The following is a 6,694-nucleotide window of genomic DNA, read 5'->3' on the forward strand; positions in this document are numbered from 1 at the left end:
GGTGGAAGATAATGTCTCTGTGAAGATAAAGATGAAGCTGAGTTGTAACAGTGAAGAAGATGATAGAGAATTTGTTGATAGTGATTACGAAGTCAGTGAAGAAGAATTTGGGTTTAAGACAGTTGAAGTGCCTGATCATGAAGGGGCAGAGGACACTATGAATGATAGCAATGAGGGGCCTGCTTTTGAAGCTCCTGGAGAGGTGTCATCAGATGGCGAGCACACCTCAAGTTTTGATACTGAAAGTGAGGGTGATGGGGATGATATAGAAGGGGATAATGAAGGGACAAGTAAGGTGAGAAGGGAAAAAAAGCTACCTTGGTTTAAGCAGTATAGAAGGGAGGTGGACTTAAAGAATCCTAAGTTTCGGCTTGGGATGCAATTTGAAAACAGACAGGTTCTTAAAGAGGCACTCAGGGAATATTCCATTATTCATGGAAGGAAACTGTTCTTTGAAAAAAATGACAAGACGAGAGTAAAGTCAATTTGCAGAGGAGGATTAAAATGTCCATTTGTGCTTTATGCTTCACAGATAAACCAGGATGTGCAAATATTTGCAATTAAGAAGTTGAGCTTAGAACACACATGTGGGAGGGTGGAGAAACTGAAGTTTGCTAATCCCAAATGGATTTGTGAAAGATTTTCTAGCAAGATTGAGAAACACATATTGGAATCTGAAAGCTTTTCAAGGAGAAGTTTTGGAGTCCTATCGTGTGAGGCGTCCAAAGCTCAAGTGTATAGGGCAAAGAGATTGGCTAAAGCAAAAATTGAAGGAAACTACATACAGCAAAATGCACGGTTGTGGGACTATGCAGAGCAGTTGAAGAATACCAACAAAGGTAGTATATAGTGAAAATTAAGTGTGATCTGGTTGGGGGTGAAGCAATATTTCAAAGGATTTATGTGTGTCTAGCTACTTGTAAAAAAGGGGTTTTTAAGGGTGCAGGCTTGTCATTTGAAAGGTCATTATCCTGGGCAAATATTGACTGTTGTAGGAGTTGATGGTAATAATGGTCTTTTCCCAATTGCATATGTTGTGGCTGAGATTGAAAACAAGGACTCGTGGATTTGGTTTCTGTCTTTGTTGATTGAAGATTTATGTATTACAAATGGTTTATCCTGGGCTTTCATGAGTGATAAGCAAAAAGGGCTCATACCTACCATTGCACATGTACTACCAACTACAGAGCATAGAATGTGCGTCCGGCGCTTGTACAATAATTTCAGAGCAACACATCTTGGTCTCACTCTCAAACACATGTTGTGGGCAGCTGCCAAAGCCACTACTATTCCTTGGTGGGAAGCGGAAATGGAGAAGATGAAGTAAGAGGACTTGAAAGCTTGGAAATGGTTGGTGCAGAGACCACGCAATAATTGGACTAGATCTCATTTTCATCCAATGTATAAGTGTGATCTTTTACTGAATAACCTTTGTAAGAGCTTTAATGCAGCTATAATTGATGTCAGAGATAATTCCATTTTGACATGTTTGGAAAGTATTCGAATGTATGTGATGCTTAGGATGGCTAATCGAAGAACTGCTTGTGGTAAATGGAAACACCCTGTTAGCCCAAGGATATTCAAAATAATTGATAAGAACAAGATGGGAGCTTCTCAATGCATTCCTAGATTCGCTGGGGAGAAAATGCATCAAGTCAGTCACATGTATGGTGGGGAGTTTGTTGTAGATCTTGCAGTAATGTCTTGTAGTTGTAAGAGATGGGATTTATGTGGCATACCCTGTGCACATACTATTTCAGCTATATTCCACAAAGATGAAAACCCTGTTAAATATGTACATTAGTGTTATAAGCCAGAAACATACATGAGGTCATATGAACCAATAGTTCACCCCATCCTTTCTATGTATCAGTAAGTTAAGGGTGGCTTGCCTCCAATAAGACCTCCATTTCGTAAACGTCAACCAAGAAGACCTAAGAGATTGAGGACAAAGGAGGTTGCTGAGGTTCAAGTACCAGCCCCAAACCCACCTGTTTTGGGCCAAAAAAAGTCACATGCTAGCCCACTTTTCACAAAGGCCCACAAATCAGAAGGGAACAAAGGACTGGACTTCGATTACTACAAAAAGAGAAAGCCCAATCTACGTCAGAAACCCACGAGTTTTTCGAAATAGCAGAGTTGTAAAAAAATTAAATGGCAGTAACAATTAAGCAGATCAATGGGCCCAGTCTCCAAAAATCTACCATTTCTCTCAAAAAGCCCAGGAACAAAATTGGCAGACTTCTTTTCTTAAAAAAAACTTGTTCTCAAGGAAGCTTACATAACTACCTGACTTTGAAAAAGTCAACAATTTCAACTGAAGTCTGGATTTAACAGGGAGTTAGTGAAGGCACTCTTACAGGAAGATTTCCCCAGTCTATCACAGACAGAGAAAATATCAAAATCCTTTTCTATATTCGGTAAAATTTGGCAGACATCATTTCCAAGGGATAAGCAGGCTGTATTTCCTAAAAAGAGATAAGTAGAAAAGCAGGGAGTTGTTCATCTGAAAAAATCAAACTAACCATCACAGTTTGAGCTCTCACAAGGTGCAGTTAAATTGGGAAAAGGGGATTAGGTTTTCTTTCAAGAAAAGCAGGGAGATGATGGCCATAAGAACTGACTGCTGAAAGCTTGTCCGCCAGAATTGATAAAAACCCCATTTTCCTTTGCATTTAAAAATGAAAGATCTTTAGAGAAATTTTGCCGCCCATTATTAAAAGAAAGAAACTCTACTCCAAAGCACTTCTTATAAATATAAGAGGGGGTGAACAGGGCAAGAGGATACTCAATTCAACAAACAATAAAACAACCAAAAATCAACCCAAGACAAGAACTGAAAATGATCACTTGATCCTTGAGGACCCTCAAACAAACTGAAGCAACCAAAAGCTTAGTCAAGCCGCAGAAGAAACCAACTATAATTCAGAACTTCCAAATTCAGACTTAGAAAATAAGTCATTCAAAACGAGATTCCTCTCGTTACAAATTTGGTTCAGCAACAGCCAAGACCAAGCAGAACAGATACCATAGTGCAGTTCTGGCTTAGTAATCCTCAAGTTCAGCCACTTCTGTCCCTTTCACACCAAAGAAGTTGCAGTTTTGCCTGTTCGAAAAGCCTTCCAGGGCTTGAAATAGATTAAAGCTCTACCAAACTCACACTTTGGTATCAATTTACAACTGAAGCTTAGCAGTTGAAGTTGGTGGTAGTTCAGTCCAGTTCAGATATACCCAGTCCAGCCCGAATCAGAAGCTTCTATACAGGCAGAAATGGAATCCCAGCCTTCTTTTGTCTTCCTAAAGTTGATTTTTCCCTTCTAAATCTTGTAAAAGGCAGTTCTGCCTAAAACTGTTCACTTTATTATAATTTTTTCTAGCCAGAATTACCAATCTTTTACTAAGATAAATTGTGAAGTCCTCACCAATCTGAGTCAAGAAAAGAACTTACTTGGGAAATATTCCTCACCCAAATTCACAATCGCTTGTTTAGAGATTAGTAACTTGGGGCGCAAGTTATCTATTCTTAAGAAGTCTGCTAGAATTTTTATTGCTAGCAGTGGCATGCTCACACACCAAAGAAAGTTGACTTGTTGACCAGTCGATGGTTCTCAAGGCAATGAGGAACTTTACCCTTCTATCACAGGAACAAACACAAAACGGGTAAACACCACCAAATCCTTTGCCTCCAGGTTACACTGCTTCAGCAGCAAAACTTAGAAGACTCTTAATTAAAATTAGATGTGGGACATGTGGAAAAGAAGGCCACAATCGAAGAGGATGTGAAAGACAGGTTGTTTAATTATTTGGGTTTTCTTATGAATTTTAATAAATTGGGTTGTGGTCAACTGTGGTTATGATTTTTTATAGCTGTGCTTGTATGTTGTGCAGGCTGAGGCAGCCTAAAATGGGAATGTTGGCCAAAATGAGGTTTAAGCAGCTAACAATAGAAATGCAGGCCAAAATGATATTGCCCGAGCCCAAACTAATGCTGCCCCAGCCCAAACTGACACTGCCCCAGTCCAAAAAAAACCTGTCCCAACTCAAACTTACACTGGCCCAGCCCAAATTCAAGTTAATAGGGGCAGAGGAAGAGGCAGGGGAAGAGGAAGAGGCTTATGGAATCCAGCTGCAAGGATGTCATCTTCACAACCAGTTAGTTGCCTATTATTCTTGCCAAACTCAGATTTTTTATGTTTGCCTATATAGTAATATATGTTGTTTGTGATTTTTATCTTAGGTGGTAAGTGATATCAGTCAAGGAAGGGCCAATCTGCCAACTCACAACAAGTGCCTTTGCAACCATCATCCTCTTCACTTCCTCAACAAACCACACCCCATAGAGGAATATTCAAATACAGTGTCAAAAGACGAGGACAAGTATAGACTGTGAAGACATATTTTGTGGAATTTTATGACCTATTTTTGGACTCTTAAGTACTTACTATGTGGATGTGTATTTTGGGTGAACATATACACTCAAGTATGCTATTTGGTAATGTTATTTTGAAGGCTCTTTTGCCTATTCTATGTAATGTTCAGGCATATTTTGGATTGTATGTAATGTGCAGTTGGTGAATGTTAATTGGTAATTGAAGCCTTTTGGATTGTATGTAATGTGCCCTTGTTCATTTGGTATACACTGCTAATTCAGCACAAAATCAGCTTATATAGCAAAACATCTGATACACTGCCAAAGAGCCACAAAATAACCTTATGCCCAGGTTTCTGCCCATTTCTACACTACCAATTCCTGCCCATTTCTACACTATGCCCATGCCATCAAAAGCTGTTCAAGAGTATATACAACATTATGCCTATTTCCTGCCATTTCTACACTACCAAATTATCCATATTGATGAACAATATCACAATCATAAAACACAACAGAACAACAACCCAGAACCACCTTTGTCTTTGTCGATAACTCAAAATTTCCCTTTCTAGTACAACAACTTGTTGACCCATTCCCAAATTCTGTTTTTTCAAAATCTTGATGTCTTCTTCCTCTTCTCTCAGTTTTTGCTCTAATTTATTCTTCTCTTCTTCCATCAATCTGAAATTCTCCGCCGTTACTCTCAATTCATCCTCCATTCCTCTTAGTCTTCTAAGTAACCCAGGCAAGATTTCCTTTCCTCGTGGGCATGTTTCATTCTCCATCCATGCGAAAAAATGCAACCTCTTATTGTTATGCAATTCAACAAAACGAAACACCAATTTTAGACCCAACAAAACACCAATTTCATTCTCCAACCATGCGAAAAAACGAAACACCAATTACTGTTCTGCAATTCAAACAAAAACTTACCCAATTATTGCAACATGCCTCAAATCTTCTTCCAGGATTCAGATCTATCCATGAAGTCCGGCGTTTGATTTCCGACCCACACTCGCAGTAACGACGGTTGCAATTTGAATTTGTCGAACTCTCCGACATTTTTCCTTTCTTCCCTCGCAGTCCCTTCTCAGTTCTTCAGTTCTTTAGTTGGGGGTTGAAACGAAGGGTTTAAGGCGAGTGTTCAGATTCGAAGGAGAGTCTTCAGACTCGAAAAGACGCTTTTACCCCTCATTTCACAGAGTTGGACAGCAGAACCTGATTGCAACTGATTGTCTAATTAAAGGATTTAGTTGCCTCAAAATTTAGTTCACAGACCCAATTGCAACTGGGGCCATAGTTCAAGGACGTCTACAGTAATAATAAAATAATACTTAAAATTTGTTAGGATACATACCCGACTGTCTCCAGCTTTCCTCCCGTAAGTTGATTGTAGCGAACCTCGTTACCATCACTGGCTGGTACTCCCTGTCCCTGACCATGATCGTCGCCAACCATGTTACCATCATTGGTTGCTACTCCTTGACTGTGATTGGGATCATCGCCAACCACGTTATCATCATTGACTTCTACCTGACGCACAACAACCGTTCTACCACCGTTTAGATCATCTATGAATAATAGATCCACATCTTCAAGTTTTTTGTAGAATGATGGTGATTCTTGTCCAGGTAAATGTGGTTGTTCATCCATTGTACGTACAATCACAAACTATGAATGTGATGTAAGAAAGAAAAAGGAGCAAAAATTGAAAAGATATGATCGAGAAGCTTGATGTGTGCATGCACTATCTTAAACCTGGAACACAATTGGGGCAGAGAGGACTGTATATATAATAGCTCTGTGATAAGGTTCTTCTTTTTCCCTTTTGTTTTGGGATAATAGGTCCTTACTTTCCCTTTTTGATATCCCAGTTTGTTTTAGGATAGTAGGTCCTGACTTGCCCTTTTGGATATCCAGATTGGCGGCTTGGGATAGTATAGCTCCTCACTTACTCTTTTGGATATCCAGTATGGTTGTGCACGTACCCAAAAAAAGATTTGCTCCAAAAGCGATTCATAGAAGCCCAGATTTGTGCTAATAGTTTTTTTGTTTTGGCTGTTCTTAAAACAAAACAAAACAAAACAAAACAAAATATATATATATATGACAGTTTTCTATTTGAAATTTTGAACCCAGCAAAGGTCTTTTCAGCATGTGTTCCAAATCCACACCAAATCCAATCCACCGCACCGTCATATGCGATGATATATTTGTCCTTGCTTAATACAATCAGCAAAATTATTTTGTTTTCTTTTCTTTCCTTTTTCTTTTTCTATCTGATCATATATATATCTTCAGTATTCTTTGAATGCAAATAAT

Source organism: Prunus persica, chromosome G2 (assembly GCF_000346465.2).
Source record: "Prunus persica cultivar Lovell chromosome G2, Prunus_persica_NCBIv2, whole genome shotgun sequence".
In the NCBI taxonomy this organism is placed as follows: domain Eukaryota; kingdom Viridiplantae; phylum Streptophyta; class Magnoliopsida; order Rosales; family Rosaceae; genus Prunus; species Prunus persica.